The sequence below is a fragment of the Pongo abelii genome, chromosome 2, assembly GCF_028885655.2.
Source record: "Pongo abelii isolate AG06213 chromosome 2, NHGRI_mPonAbe1-v2.0_pri, whole genome shotgun sequence".
In the NCBI taxonomy this organism is placed as follows: Eukaryota; Metazoa; Chordata; class Mammalia; order Primates; family Hominidae; genus Pongo; species Pongo abelii.
The window spans coordinates 179,230,392-179,247,428 of record NC_085928.1 but is presented as its reverse complement, the minus strand read 5'-3'; the positions used below and the strand labels follow the sequence as shown (position 1 = coordinate 179,247,428).

General features: G+C 38.2%; 1 protein-coding gene and 1 long non-coding RNA gene across 8 annotated transcripts in view; both read left to right on the top strand.

Moving 5' to 3' along the window:
- MECOM (MDS1 and EVI1 complex locus) overlaps nucleotides 1-17,037 on the top strand; it is a 582,105-nt gene that overhangs the window by 369,485 nt on the left and 195,583 nt on the right. The gene's annotated exons all lie outside the window — the stretch shown is intronic.
- On the top strand, nucleotides 6,867-16,131 carry LOC129058723 (uncharacterized). The gene is made up of 3 exons (XR_008524046.1): nucleotides 6,867-9,053; nucleotides 11,062-11,162; nucleotides 15,777-16,131. It is a non-coding gene; the product is annotated as an uncharacterized LOC129058723 (long non-coding RNA).

The window sequence follows — 17,037 nt, the reverse complement described above, 5'->3', positions numbered from 1 at the left end:
ACTCCTTTGCTAGTCATGGAGGTACCTATTATTAGTTATAAAATGGCCTGGAGCTGAGGTCTTGGACAAGTCACTTCATCTCACTGAGCTTAGGTGGTCCACATTGAGTCCTTTTTTAGGTCTGACATCCTCTGAGCCCTAATTTTTGTGATTGAGCCTTAATGAGCTCCACCACCCAAGATGACCACAGGGGCAATGGAAATCATTAGAATGCCCCACATGCCTCTGAATTGAATATAATTTGATCCAGATCTTTTTCCATTCCCTGGGAGGCTGCAAACATTCTGCGATACCCAAATTCAGATCTTCAGTCTCCTATTAGGCTGATTTAGGAAACCCTGATGACAAGAATGGTCACTGGGTAGAGATGGTTCCACCAGAAATCACCCTCCCCTTCCCATACCCAGCTCTCATGCACTTCACTCTTACGGTTCTCAAAGTGGCCCTGTGAGCCTTTTCAGGGCCCTCGTTAATATTCATTTGAATCTGACCTTGTGGCTCTGGGAGATCACTGGGAGATAACTGAGATATCTTGCTTCTCCTAAATTAGCCTGCTCACAGTAGAATTCTGGCGTCTTCTTCAGAACGCACAATATCACAGGGTTGAAACAATTAATCCTGAGTTTCAGGAAGGGATTCTGCAGGGGCCTTTCATCCTTGCACAGTGAATAGATGCTGCTTCATCATCTATCAGTTCAGTCTTTTTATTTATGTTTATGTTTGTCTTTATTTTATTTTATTTTGAGATGGAATCTCACTCTGTCACCCAGGCTGGAGTGTGGTGGTGCGATCTCAGCTCACTGCAACCCCACCTCCTGGGTTCAAATGATTCTCTGGCCCGAGTAGCTGGGATTACAGACGCACTCCACCATGCCCAACTAATTTTTGTATTTTTAGTAGAGACGGGGTTTCACCATGTTGGCCAGGCTGGTCTCAAACTCCTGACCTCAAGTGATCCACCTGCCTCGGCCTCCTAAAATGCTGGGATTACCAGCATGAGCCCCAATCTCCTTAAAATACAAAACACCAAACTAGTTGCATAATCATTTGTGGTCCAGTATAAGGGTCATGTTTCATGCCTCATACACAAATGGTAGACAATAAATTTTAAAATGTGAATCTGTTGAAACAAATATCAGCTCTTGAGTTTTTGCTTGAAGTATGCAGCTCCCTGTGGTATTATTCACATGATCAGATTCTACAGAGGAGAATACCTAGTATTCAAGATGACACTCAAATTTAGACACAGAATCAAATACTGATGTGAAACATGCAGAGTAGCTATCTCCATACTAAACAAAGCAAAAGAAAGTTTTATTGGATCAGCATGTATGCACTGCCTAGAAAAGCATTTCAGAAGGTTCTATACATCTGAGGCTTGAAATAGAGCCCACTTTCAATAATAGATGCTATAACGATGACTATATCCAATGGGTTAATTAACTTGTCTTTTAGTTTTAGAAATTTTGACTTAGTTTATGAGGGAACAGATTTTCCTAGTTTTGATGTGTTCCATACCAGACATTTGCCCACTTCTCCTAAATATAAACTGATCTCCCATACTGGCAGAGAGGATTGAACATTTCTGAAGTAGGCTGAGGTAAAGGAGAAATTTGAGAATCTCCTGAGGAATTTAGAGGAAAGCATAAGCCAAGTTTTAGGGCAATTATATTTACTGTTTAAAATTAATAATTATTATACTCTTATATAATATATCATGTTACAATTAGTCATAATATATGACTAATTTCCCCAGGAACTCAGTTCTTCCTTGATAGTGAGTTGGAGGCTGCATACTTTGGAGAAACCCCTAGGGAGGTGGGCTTATTCAAGTGGGGGAAATGAAGGATAAAGGGTGATTTATTGACTATTTTCAAATAATGGATTTTTCCAATAAGGAGGATGATGTTGGACTACTGTTCACCGAAGTTTGAATAATATGAAATGAGCTTCGACTGAAGGATGCAGGATTTAGGTAAAGTATATAGAAAGATTTCCTTTTAATAAGTGGAGTTCAGCATAGATGGATTCCCAGGCCACAAAGGTGGTGGTGGTAGTAGGCAGGTGGCTGGTAACTGTTGAAAACGTGAGAAAACCACCAAAAGTAAATGAAAGTATGGAGTGTAAGTCACGATTTTGTTTGCTCTGCTACATTCTAAAAATTGCAATATTTTTCATGAGAATGAAACATGAAAACCACCACCATATCCAAGTACGGTCCATGATCCCATTTAAGAGAACTCCATGTAACATAGACCGAAAACTAATTTTACCCAACCCAACTCGAGAAATGATTTTTTGCCATTATCAAAGCATTTTCAGTATTTATGATCTAGAAATACAGCTTTATTCACTTTCATGGTACAATTCTATTCAAAATTAAAATGTACACCGTCAGCATCATCAGAGTTTGTTGGTTAAGTCATTCAATGGTTTTTAAGAGCACAGCTCTTTACTTGCATCCACAGCATCTGAGACATGCCATTTTTAAAACCTGTGTATGTGGCTGTCACTAGGAGGTTCATCTCAGGTCCAAGTACACAGTCATGTAGGTCTGGAGCTATTATTTTTTTTCATGCATCCTGTGGGTGCACATTCATGGTCTCTACAAAGTCACTTTTTTTCTATATATGTTTAAAGGTTATTTTAAAATTATAGAGCAATTCGTGAAACATTTGCAGTTATGAGATCATCATACTCAAAGGAATAACTAATAAATCTGGGTTAAATAATGTTGACTTTTTAAAAAATGATTTCATTGTGAGATGTCTTTAAACATACAAATTAACCTTGATTGTAGTTTTTTTTTTCCCAGTTACTGTGTTTTTCCCAAAAATATCTCGAGTGTGCCCCATAATGTACAGAGACTTTGTTAACATTTGAATACAGCATGCTTTGTCTTTTCTAAGGGATTTTTTTTTGGGAAATGATTTCTTTTATTTGGACATATTAAAGCATCTGTTCTCTCCAACACTATTGTTTACGTAGTATCGGGGCTGATATACTTAAGGTTACTCTTGTCAGCTTCTCAAGGTGTAGTCTAAGCATAGAACCTTTCATTAAAGGGCAATGCTACAGCAATCCAAAATAGTTAACACTCCTCCTGGTGCCTTCTCGAGAAGAGAGTCATGTCCCAGAGGTGGGCTCACCAAGCTACTTTTAAATTATGCTTCAATCTGATGACTTCAACAGGTTTTACCTTCACTTAGTGGCAAAGCTTATTTTCAGGTTTCCATATATGAGACACAAAGAAATAACTAGCTAAATACAAGTTGTTTCCCAACCTCAGATGAGAAGTTAAAATTTCTGCTTCTATTTTCTAAGTCCTCCTCTTTATACCCCTGCCCGAGCACTACAAAACTCATCAGGAATTAATTTTTTTAGCCAAGTGGTAATCATTTGATTTTAGTCAAACTCTCCATTGGCCTAATACAAATGCCGAGTAAGAGATGAGGGTTGCACAGCCTGTCAGGGGTAGCTCAAGTAGCTGTTTGTTCAAAGTACTTGCTGAAGCAGAAACAACCCTTTTTGTTTTGAAAGCATGTTAACGTGATAATGAAATGCACAAAGCAAAGAGGTTCATCCATATAAATGGGTCATTTAAATAATGAGCAAGAAGGAAGGATGTGGTTTTGTGTCAGTACTGATTAATTAGGACATAAAAATAAATAACCATCCCAACATTGGCTGCCTCCCTTGAAACTTACTCTATTAGTGGGCAATGAAGTTAATGCAATTGACAATATAATTACAGGTTAGTGAGCAGAACAATCCACGAGGAGGTTCTTGTTTCATTTACAGCTTTAATGAGCTAGATAGCAACTCTTTGTTAATTTTCTCATCTCTACCTTGCTAATATTCTGGTCCTCACAGAAACAAAAAACCTGTTGTTTTCAACTAATTTCTTAGAATGTTTTGGGTACCACATATAGATATATAGTATTGTTCTAGGTATTCAATTCAACTAACTTTTATTAAATGTCTAACATCTGATATTCACTGTGCAAGCACATGCTAGTGAGTTTATAGAACTGTGCTTCAGATAAATGCAATGACGTCCACCAGCGACTTATTTTTATTGCTCCCTTCTCTGGGATCTTTTTATCTTTCATAAAAAAAGTTCACAAAATTTCTAAGGTCTGGTGGTAGTGGACTGTGTTGAAGTTGATGGCATATTGTCCGATTTATTCCTTCACCAAAGAGTTAACTTTGAGGCAACTTTATGCAATCTATTTTACACAATCGTGATTGAGGATAACACAGGTAGTTGAAAGTTAATTATCAACTCTGCTTCAAATACTGACGGAACACCTAACTTGAGATCTATTAGCATCACTGGAGGTCATTGAGACTACTGGAAGGGCACTTGGAACACACACACACAGACGCACACACAGCAGATTACATGAGACAACAACAAAACCCCACAGAATGCCACTTCAGATGCCTCCCCCTCCCCAATAAGTGTGAATGGGATTTGATTAGTATTTTCTTGTTACTATTAGATGATAGCTCTGCTGCTCGTTTTGGTTCAGGACAAATCAACTGCCAACTGCTAAATATTCTCAAAGAACTAATTTCATTCTGATAGACAGAACCTTTTCAATGTTATATTCAAAAAGCCCATTTTTAACCTTCCAGTGTAGAAATAACTTTCTTATATTGTGAAATGAAAGAAGAAATCAAAATTAAGTTGTGTTTGGAGAATAAAGAAGAAAGATACTCTTCAAGTTGTAGCAATGATTTGTATCATATTCCTTCTCTAAGATTTGTACTTCTTATATTTATTTTTCTTGCCTATTCCCCAGGTTTTTAGTTCAAAGTAAATTATCAAGATTTTTTTTTTTTTTTTTTTTTACTAAAACTTGCCTCTTTCCTCTTTCTCCCTCTACCCCCCAAGTGTAAAACATGGAGAAAGCAGAATTTTCTGTTTTTTCCATAATGGTTCATTTGTATTCTCTGAACCCAAGACTAAGGCAAGTTCTAATGTCTTACTGTTTTATATCACCACTGAGGTAGCAGTGACATGCTGGCTGCTGATGAATAAATATATTTATCTGGCTTCTAAACCTGCTTACACTGTTGAATAATGAGCAGATGTTAACAATTACTCTAAATGTCTTGGATGTTTTGTAAAACTTTTATCAGACTTAGAGTGGTTTATTGATTTAGTCAGAATCATGCCCTGGGCACAAAACATATTGTCGTATGGGATTCAACGTGGGCGGAATGCATGTCCATTAACATTTTAAACTCCGATACAAGGGCCCTGTTTCTGGAACCTTTTGAACAGAAGGTATCTCTAATATGTTCTTGCTCTTCCTGCGTAAACCAAAGCATATTTATTGAAAATTTTTTTATGGCCTCACTTTTAAGGATACAACAATTGTATCCTTAAAATACAATTCCTAATTGTACAAGTAATTAGGAATGAGAAATAATGAATACAGGATTTGAACATCAGCTTTGTGCATTTCAGGTAAACATTACAATCCAGCACAGTAACAACTACCCATGTTTGTTTCTAAAGTAAATCAACAAAAATCTATATTCCCATTTCTCTGGAATTATGCTTTGTTTTTTATTTTTTTTTGTAACATCAAGCCATTTTAGTTGAATGATACAGAAAGTCACTTTGAATTCAAATATAAAATAAGGTCATCCATCATGTTAACAATTTAATTACCTGAGTATATATTTTTCCAGCAAAACAAAAAACCATTATTTGTTGTGTATCTTATTACTGAGTTGTTGCCTCAGGACAGCTTGGCTGTCAGTGGACAGGCCTTGTGGTAAGCAATGGTGAGATAGGGAGCAGATAAGCCTGGCAGTCCTCTGCCTTTCTTTCAGGCCCCCTCCATCCGAGTTTCCTGGAGGCCTTACCTGTTAGGGTCCTTGTGGCAACAGTGAAATGGTGACTTGTAAAGGCAGCGAAGCATGACAGAGAGAGTGAAAGGGTCGAACGAAGTAGAAATGTGATATTTTCTATCTTTGGAGGGCCCAGGAAATAGGACTCCAGCTGCCGAGCTGGGGTTTGGCATTCAGTATCACACTGAGTACAAGGAAAGTTGTGAGATTTATTATTTAGGACTCATGGAAGAGGCAAATTAAACAAGGCACTAGTTTCTCTTATTGTTTAAGTAGCTGCCTTCCCAGTGATTTCAGATAAAGGTATAAGTTCAGCACTGAGGAAATGAGAAGATCAGAATAAGGGAGGCAAATTGGAAAAGAACAACTTCTGGGTCCTTCTCGGGGCGTTGGAATTGCAGGGCTACCTCCCTTTTGAGGACTCACCAGGTGGCAGGCAAATGTCTGTAATGTGGGTCTGTTGCTGCTTGCTTGTTTGTTTTTTAATTGTACACCCTGACTCCTACAAATACCTATAACAACACAACCTAATACGTTGATCATACAGCAACAATCCTTTCTAATCTAGGGAGTGGTGGACATAAAAATGGCAAGGAATTTTTTGTCCTGCTTTTACAATTTTATGCACTATGGTGGTTGGCAGTTTTATTTTGGCCTGATTCCTTGCAGGGAGCATTGTCAACCGTGGAAGACAGAAAACAAAGACCAGACTTAAACCAACCATTAGTACATGCTGCCTGTTTCCTGGCTGGATAATGTTACAAGAAGGGAAGGTATTCTATTCTTACTCAGGCTCTGAACTGAGGATAAGTTTTGCATTTCAGAGTGGAAGACTAATAAGTGATAGAGACAACAGGGCTTGGTCAACAACTTGGGTATGAATCACCCAGGTAGCAGAGGGGGAAGCTGCCTAGAAGGAAATCTTTGCTTCTGAACCTCATCCAGGCAGCCCTACTTGGTCCCTCTCTCATTTAACCTGAGAGAACTTAGTTCAAGAAATACGTTCATTCTGTTCTTGCCAGAAGAAGAGCTACTGATCATTTTATGGTTAAACAAATGCACAGAAGTTTCTTCTAAGTGAATTTCACTGTGGATGATTCAGAAATTGCTGATGATGGCAGGGAGAGGGTAGATTTTCTTATGGGTTCCTTGATAACTTTACAAATGCATCTGATTTTCACAGCGAATACATGTTTTCATAAATGGAAACAAATAAAACAGTAGGCAAGGGCTTTTTCAAATGCTTGCCAAGTACATTAAACACACAAAAGTACACTCACAGTGAAAGTTGGTTGAAAACAGCTGTTTTAAAGGATTTTTGTTGAATGTAGTTAACAGCATCATCATTATAAGGCCTGAAGCAAACGTGTTACTGATTACACCCCATTAAGAAATTGGAATGCATTCCCCCAAGGAAACACCATAGCACATGCTATTTGAAAATAACAACCAGCTCCAAAACGCTCAGCTAAGACTTTGTTACAGATTGTGCAGCCTATCTAATAAAGATAAAACTCTCAGGAAAATGAGAGTACATCTTATCTTAACTAATCAGAATATTTTTCACAATATTGTTTGAGTGGAGGTTTCCTTGGCATCTTTCACCTTTTCCCCAAGCTGGCTCTGTCTACTGCAGTCACACAGTTGTAGCTGAAATTCTACAAGAAACCAGATATGAAGGAAGTTCGGAGATTCAACTTGCTATTGCATGCAAATTCAGCTGACCATTTGTTTGAATGTGAAACTCTACGTAGTCAGCTTCTTATCAAATGTTGTTTATCCTGAGAGCGCAGATGTTCTTCAGGTGGGACAGAAAGCTCTGGTGGGATCTGTGGGACATGGAAAATTTAATAAGGACCATGGGATTAGGGCTCTGAGAAATAATGTTCATGTGTTGAAAAGGCACTGTCAAAACGCCACAGAAGCAGGGCTGCAGAGCGTCTGCAGCTCAGCTGTTATTGTCCAGCCTGTGTCTGTGCTGCCTGTCCACCGTGGCACAGACACGGCTCTACAAACACTTTTCATCATGGCCCAGAAGCCTCCCGAGGGCCCTGGGGAGTTAGGTAGAAAGGAATTCAAAGTCCAATACTTGGTAAGAAGAAGTTAAAAAAATTTTTTTAAGGCTTTTATAACTGTACACACATCTGAAAGAGAGGTCAGATTTCTCCTGGTGATGAAAGAGTCACCGCTGGGGACTAACCTCCTTTCACACCATGGGGGCCACACCATGGGTCCTGTTGTGAAGGGCAACCTCCCCTCTCCCACTTCCTGAAAGGTGAGGTCACTGCCCGAGATGGTGAGGAGGACTGCAATGTCCATGGAAGTACTGGTGTCTTATATACATGTAAAACTCAGTGATAATTATGGCAACACTAACATGAGAAATTATATGATACTAAATTAAGGATTTTGTAGTTATTATTTCACTGTGTCATGCACCTTTGACTCCTAGTGATGGGACTTTTGATGAGTGCTCTAAGCTTTGTGAACCTCTATGTCCTTATTTTTTACAAGAGAATTATAAGACCTATCATATACAACTTTTGTGAGCAGCACATTCTTAGCATATATATATGGATATTTATCTATACATTTGTATATACACACACATTTGTGTGTGTGTGCTCATATACTTTAAAAAAAGGATGTCAGCATTGCTTGGAGATTCAGGGCCTATTTGAAATTTAAGATTGTGAGACAGGCCTAATTATTTGTTGAAGGGGAGAATGTTCCTGGGAAAAATCCTTCTCCTCCACCAATTCGGAACTTTGGAGACCCTCAGGATTAAGCTGAGGGAAAAATGGACTTCTTAGGCTAGAGTGCATCCCTGCCCAGAGTGATCAGGGATCCTAATCTCAACGCTCAGGATTCCCAAGACCACGAAGGAAGCTGCTAGAATGTGACCCCGTGGTTTCTGAAAGGTAATTACATGCCAGATGGCAGTATCTGGGAGCAGGCGGTATCGTAAATGCAGTTCCCTGTGTCGTAACCTAGACTTCATTTTCCCTTATCGCATGGTTCTTGGAGTGTGGAAGGCTCTCCTTGGGCAGAGTCTTGATGGGAGAGCTCTGAACTCAGCAGAGAAGACTGGGCACAAAGCCTGGCACCAGCAACTGGCCTGTGCACCTGAAGGAACTATTTCGAATGGGACACTCTTTACAAAGCAGCTTTTGTCCAGGCTGACAGTGAGTGTGGGGAAACTAGTGGAAATGGTGATAAGTTTATTACACCAAAACTTTGATGTAACAGATAAATCTATTATTGATAACACTGCAACCATGAGTCTTGGGAAATGTTTTTGATAACATGACACAAATATTAGTATTACCAACTATCAGTAGAAATCATTTGCCAGAAAAAAAATACAGGTGATTTTGAACAAAGGCAATGGTGATAGGGGCCAGCTAAGAGGCCAGGTAACTATGTAACTCTATCACCATTTCCTTTTTCAATGAATTGTGGGCAAGGTAAATAATTTTAAGGAACCTACATGTAAATGCATTTCAAAAATAATTTCGCTACTTAGAGTAAAATTGATGTATTGTCCGTTAAATATGAGAGAGATGCCAGTAAAATTGTACCCAGAAATTCTGGAGATGAGATCTATAATTAGAAATTTCATCTTCACAAATGAAAGTGAGCTGGAGGTACGTTCTTTATCATATGAGTATTATTCTGTCTTATTATTGTTTAAATAACTGAGGCAACGTATTATTTTTCCTGGCAAGCAAGCTATTTTTTTCTTATTATACAAATAATTATCTCTTTATTTATTTTTTATTGTTTTGAGATGGGGTCTTGTTCTGTCACCAAGGCTGGAGTGTAGTGATGCTGCCACATCCAGTTAATTTTTAAAATTTTTGCAGAGATGAGGTCTCACTATATTGCCCAGGCAGGTCTTGAAGCCCTGGGCTCAAGTGATACTTCTGCCTTGGCCTCCCAAAATGCTGGGATTACAGGCATGAGCCACCATGCCTGACCTCTTTTTTGTAATAAGTATATTCATTTTCTTCCATAAACCCTCATCCCTTTCTCCCTAAATTCTGTAATCATTTACTGAACATCTATTATATTCTAAGTGCAGTTTAAGTTACTAGAGACGGATAGAGAAAATAGGTTGAATCTCTCATCCTGAGCAACTCATATAACTTCTTTTGTTCAAATTCTAGATGTGATTGAAGTCAGCATATACTTTTAATTACATTGTCCCCATGGAAAAAAAAGTTTCTCATAGAAATTACCGTAAAAAAAGGATCTCTCAAGTGGGTGCCCATGTGCCAGTGGTTGCACTGGGGCACAGAAAAAAAAAATTAAGACCTGTTTCTACTGTTATACACTCATATTTTTATTTGGATTTATCAATATACATATTATTATATCATATTATATATTAGTACAGTAGCATAATTGATTAATTTATAAATAAATATATTAACATATTGGAGGTGCATACTCAACAAATTTTATTGATAGGGTACGTGATGATAAATGCTTGAGGACTACAGCTCTAGATTACATTCTTAATGAGAGCAAAGGACCTGGCCATCTTGTTTGGCTTTTTGCTGTGAATGGCAGTGTCGGTCACATTTGGGCACCTAGTAAATATTCAGCAAAGAATGAATAAATGAGTAAATAAATAAACAAATGCTTTCTCTTTCCTTTACAGCTGCTAAATAAAAGTAGTCTATTTAATAAATTCATTATTCATAACATGTGGCAATGTACTAGACAGAATATATTTTATAAAAGACCCTGACACAGACATGTTATCTTCTCCCTAGATTTGGGTCTAATTGTAGGTCTATGCAGCATATCTGGGGGGATATCTCCTTCAGGGTTTAGCAAGTTGATATCCCTCAAATCGCACTTCATGGGCTACTCCTGTGCATATTGCTTACTTGCTTGTCCTTGAAAATAAGGTATTGTGGAGTCAACACTTGAAGGAATCCAAGAAGGTTATCTGGTTGATCTCATTTCCTTTCTGGATGGGACAATACAGACAAATAGGCTTATACTCTATTTTAAACAATTCTATATCCTCCCCCAGGAACCTAATGAAGTGCTGGAATTTGGGTTTACTTTAAGGATAATAGATATTTGACCAAGAAAAAAATATGGTAAAGGTAAGTTCCTTAGGTTTATTGAATATTCAGTGCTTAATATTGTTATTCTTTCTCCTCTTCTTTGTTTCAGTAGAGAGGAGGATGTAGGTTTTGTGAATTCATAGAAAGCATGGAGGTTGGCAATATAGTCCCAAGGAAATAATGTGCAAAACAACAACAACAAAAACCCAGGTGACTAAAGTTTTTATATTTTCTCTGCAAATGTGTTCCTTTTACCACTTCCATATTTATGGTTCAATTAAGTCTTTTTATTTTTATTTTTATTTTTTTGAGACAGAGTCTCATTGTCACCCAGGCTGAAATGCAGTGATTCAATCTCAGCTCACTGTAGCATCAACCTCCTGGGCTCAGGTGATATTCTAATCTCAGCCTCCCAAGTAGTTGGGACTACAGGGACATGCCACCACACCCAGCTATTTTTGTAATTTTTTATAGAGATGGGGTTTTGCTATGTTGCCCAGGTTCCTTTTGAACTCTTGAGCTCAAGCTAGCCACCTGCCTCAGTCTCCCAAAGTGCTGGGATTACAGGCATGAGCCACAATGCCCAGCCCTCAATGAAGTCTTTTACAAATAAAGAAAACATATGATTTTGATGCATGACAAGACAAGCACAATGATAAAAATGAATTTAAATCTATCTGGGATCATGTTTTAGAGTTCACAAAGCATTTTCACACTGTTTATCACAGTCTCACTCTTACAGCCAATCAGTATATGTTTCCCAATTTTGTGGAGAAGAAATGAAAATTTCAATAAGTAAGTGACATAACCAGGGTCTCGCTATTTCTACGCCCAGAGATACTTCCTCTACATTAGTACTCCTCAGATGGCAATGTGAATGTGATTTACCTGAAGTCCTTGATTAAACGCAGAATCTAATTCAGCATTTCTGGGGTGGGGATGGAGATTCTGCATTTCTCACAGGTTTCCTGTAGGTGATAATGCTTTTCTCCAAAGATCACACTTTGAGTGGCAACATTCTGCATCATAATTGTTCCTATGTGGTGTGATTAAAGACAACCTTGTGAAGTAGCTTTGTGCAATGTGTTTAGGAGATTCCAAGCCAAAGGCTTTGAAATTGGTTATGACTGGTTCTTGCGGGAGGAGAGCAATCATAATACCACGAAGAGTTAATCAGTCACTCTCCTTTCTAAACTTCTCTCAAACATGTTCTCCTCTCGATTTCACTTCTGCTGCTTCCATTCGAGCCATGAGTGTCTCTCTGCTGGGCCATCACAACAGCCCCAGATTGTTGGCATCTCTTATTTGCCATCAGCCTCTCCCACTGGCATCAGTTCTTTCTGTCTAAAATACAATGTCATTATGCTGTTCCCACCTTTAAAGGGCCACAATGGTGTTCAATTTCCAATATGATGAAATGCAATTTTTGAGCACAGCATAATAGGGACTTCACAGTTTGACCTGTCTCCTTCATCCGTATCTCCAGCTACAGCCTACACTGTGGCCACAACCCCTCCCTATTTAGCTTTAGACACTGTATTTCATCTACCCCCAACATCTCACATTTTCCAAATATAGTGTGCTTGCTCTTTTGCTTCCATGGAATTTCATTTCTAAATCTGTTCTATTTCTTTACTAGATCTAGTGACAAAAGGTTTTACAATCTAGTGAGATACCTGGGAATGTTCCTTACATAAATATTTGTTGAATGAATATACTAGATACCTAATATAACTACAATCATTGTTGGATTAGTATGTGAGGTTGGTAAATAGTTACAAAACTTGAAAATGAAATAATTAGGCTTGGATATTTGCCTGGATTTCACAAAAAGATTGCTAAAGGTAATCATATTATGGTTAAAGAATGCATGGAAATTGCAGAAATTGCAGAGCAGTTTATTTAGCTGATCTTGACCAATGGCATGCTTAGAGTAAAAGCAAAGGGAGGTCCTAACTCTAGGTTGTGCCTCATCCCGTGGCATGTTCCACAGACATTTCTTTCCCTTCTTGCCAATGTATTTCATTCAGAAGAGTAACAGTCTGGGTGACATGACTGATAATGTTAGCTGGCCCATTTGTATTTCTCTCCTCTGCTTCTGTTCTGTAATTTCTGTGGGACTGCTGTTCATTTCTGAGATCTCCATGGAAGAACTTTAAATGGTGGTGCTTTTAAAAATCTTGACCCTTTTGTAACAACAATGAAATATCAGTCTTGCTTTTGCAAGCAAAATAACAGAGCTTTTGCCTTTGGAGAAGCAAGAGAAATGACAATAACCAAAGGGACAGTAAGACTGTTCTGTTAGAACATCAGTATTCGGTTTTTGTTAAAAAAAGAAACAAAACAGCAAGTTGCCAGACAAGCTAATTGCTAAGTAAAATGTAGATTGAATATTGGGCAAGATATTAAAAACATGTTTGAATAAGTAAATATTAACAATTAGCAATAGATTTGATTATGCTACATGAAACAAAACGGTATGTGTATAAACACAAAGGCACGTACATACACAAACATGTAAAATATGTTTAATTTTCAGGAATGGAATTCTCTAGCTTTTCTATTATCAGGAATCTAGAAGGTTCCCTTTTCTTCTTTTTCTCTCTTTTCTGCTCCCCAAATTTCCCTTTCTGTTCTACTACTACCTGCTTACCCGCTTTCCCTCCTCTTTTCCTCCCCTCATTTGTAAAACATATTTCCCACTGAACAACTACGTAACAAGCAACTTACTCTGGTCTTTTTTGTGTAGTGGGGGGAAGGAGGGGAATGTGATGAGGAAGAAACTGACCCAGCTAATTCCAATGTTCCAGTCAGTGAACAAGACATTGGATTCTAAATATAAGACAAAGGCATGATTCAAACCTCAAGAAAGATTGAGATTTGTGGTCAGGAGCCCTAAACCAATTCTAAATTGTGAAGATCCTGGTTTATTATGGTGGTGGTTGATGTGAGGAGGAGCAAAGCTCCTGCCTAATTTGGAGAGAATGCTTAGAAATTGAAAGTAGAGCCCAAGGTAGAAACACATTTGAGTGAACTAAGCCAAATCTGAACGAATGACTTCTTAATCTAACCTAAAATTGTATCAAATGATGGGGGCATAGTTTTTATCCTTTTCATTCAGAAGTGACTCAGCAAGCACTCCTGAGCCCTAGGCCAGAGCATAGTGCAACATAGGTCATATTTGGAATGTTGGTGCTTTCAAAGTACTGAATGTTTTTAGTGTCTCCACACCTCTGGGAAAAACTGGACAGCTCCCAATATAGGACTTGTCTCTTCAAGGTTAAATAAATGCTCAAACAGTGAATAAGGCAAGGGACCAACCAGAAGGAGCTTGAGTTCGTCATGCATCAGGAACCTTCATTGCTCCCTTTGGACTGTGCTGGCCAAGACTGTGCTAAAGCAGTTCCATTGACTATTCAGCTCTACCTTTTCCTTATGTTGTTGTCTGTCATTCTAGTACATTGGTTATCAGACAGATTATGAGAGAATTAAGATGAAGAATCTTGTAGTTATATAGATGAACCTGATAAAACTTTCCAGTTAACCTTTGGAAACCATCCTTAACAGGTACTGTTTCTGAGATTATTTGAAAGCTTTAATTTTCTATGTTGGCTTTTATGTTACAATTCTCAAAATAAATTTGGAAGCCACTAAGTTTCTACTGCATTCGTTTGGCACACTGTGGTTTAAAGTTTATATTCAACTACTAAAAATAAAATTGATCCCAGTTAAAGGCATTTAGGACTGGATCTAAATGACTTGTAGAACTGGACTTGTCCAATATGCAGACTGAATAAATCACCAGAGATTTTTGGCAAGATCAAGACCTGGCTTGGGTTGTGCATGAAATTCCGATGATAGCCCAGGAATGTCAGGAGGCTTAAGGCTAATGTGGTCCTTTTAAGACAGAGTGAGAAATAAGAGAGCATTTCTGTATATGTTGGTACAGAGCCTGATGAAAAACATGAAGAAAATGAACAAATAAGATCCCTATACATTGTTATTAGTTAAGGCCTGCCATCATTCATTCAGTGAATGTTTCTGGAGAGTTCACTTTGTTTCAGGAATTGTGCTTGATACTGTGTTTGTAAATATAGCAACTGTGTTATTTCTCTACTAAGTTGGTCCACTTTAGAAACTTTGAACCAGGAAAATAATTAAGATTTCTTCAGGGTTAGGAAAGAAAACTCTGAGACGTCCATGATTAATGGAATGGATTTGTGCTTTTCTGGAGCAGATGGTACAGGGGCATCTCTTTGGGAGAAACCCTGGTTGGAAGTCAAGAAGAATGTTTTGCGGTGTGAGTTCCCTTGTTACAGTCATATTTAATAGTTAGAGCAGAGTTCACATCTGGGACCCCTTGGAGAATTAGCCATTGTGAGAACAGTGAACCAAGAGGAAACAGAAGTAATAAATATTGGAAGGCTTAATCTGATCTCTTGCCTGTCTTCAAAGGAAGCTTCATTTGTAAAGGACATGCATGATCGTGAAGAAAGGACCCCCATTAGGCAAAGCAGAAATAATAAAAGACTACGTCCAAAGTCCCTGGTATAGGGAGATTAGGGGACTGGCTCTGTGCTCAACTGGGAGAGTGATGGAGCTGGACTAAAATTCATCTTTGGTTCCCTTTTCAGGGTCCTCTGCTTCATAGAGCACAATTCTTTCCTTTTACGCTACATTAAGATTTATCTGAAAAAAACTTCTGCATGGAAACAGAAGAATTAGGACCTGATGAGGCAGTTTATGCTCATTCGACTTTGTTTTTTCTCTCAAGTTTTTCTTTCTTAAGTAAGAAAATGTTTCTTCTCCCTTTTTTGTTTTCAGGGCGGTAATATGTTTGAGCTCCTCCTGTGCTTATGGAGTCAAGAAGAAAATGAACTATTCTTGAATACCCTTGAATACCCTTCACCCATAATACTAAGGATGAAGACCAGAGAAACACCATTGAGGCAGATATAATATACATACCCATTTTCTCTCTTACTCTATAATGCTGCCTGATGTAGTTTGAAAGTATCCTCATAATCTAAAAGAGGGGAAGTAGCCTCATGGAGTGAAATCCTGGTACTCCTAGAAAATTATGACACCACTCGTGTGTGTGTGTGTGTATGTAACATAAATTAGCTCATGTTGTACGTCTTTTTGCAGTTTGTGTTTTTCATTAAATATATTGTTCCTTACAATAATAGTAAATATATAGTGCTCACTCTGTGCTACGCACTTACTATGCACTTTAGAAACTTCAAATTATTTAGTATAGACTTGCTACATTGTTTTAAATTACATTTAGTTTGGTTAATCCCTAATTTTTGGAAATTTTAGGTGATTACATTGTTTTTTGTTTCTATAAACAATGCTGCACCAGATCTTCTTATGCATACCTTCTTGGATAATGGTGAATGGTTGCAAAGGCATAAAAAAGATCTAGTACACATCACCTGATAACAGTGGTTGCCTTTGAGGAGAGGGAGCGGACATAGACTGAGTTGTGGTTCTAGGGGCTTTAGCCTCATATGTCATATTGTAGACTTTTTTTTTTTTTTTTGAGGCAGAGTCTGGGTTTGTTGCCCAGGCTGGAGTGCAGTGGCATGATCTCAGCTCACTGCAACCTCTGCCTCCCGGTTTCAAGCTATTATCCTGCCTCAGCCTCCCAAGTAGGTGGGATAACAGGCACACGCCACCGTGCCTGGCTAATTTTTTGCATTTTTAATAGAGATGGGGTTTCACCATTCTGGCCAGGCTGATCTCAAATTCCTGATCTCAGGTGAACCTCCCGCCTTGGCCTCCCAAAGTGCTGGGATTATAGGAGTGAGCCACTGCGCCCGGCCATAGGACATTTTTTAACAAAAACATAGTCTCGTATTACTTGTATGTTAAGATTATTTTTAAAAATAAATATAAGGCTTGAAGTCCTTAGGCACATAACTTAACCAACCTGATCTTTTTACCCCCCACTTTCAAAATACCACCTACCATAAATACTTGATGTGTGGCTATGGCAGACAAATGCAATGTTATATGTTACCATGCTTTATAAAGTGCTAAATATATTCAAGTGACTCTTATTCTAACATACCTGGATTTC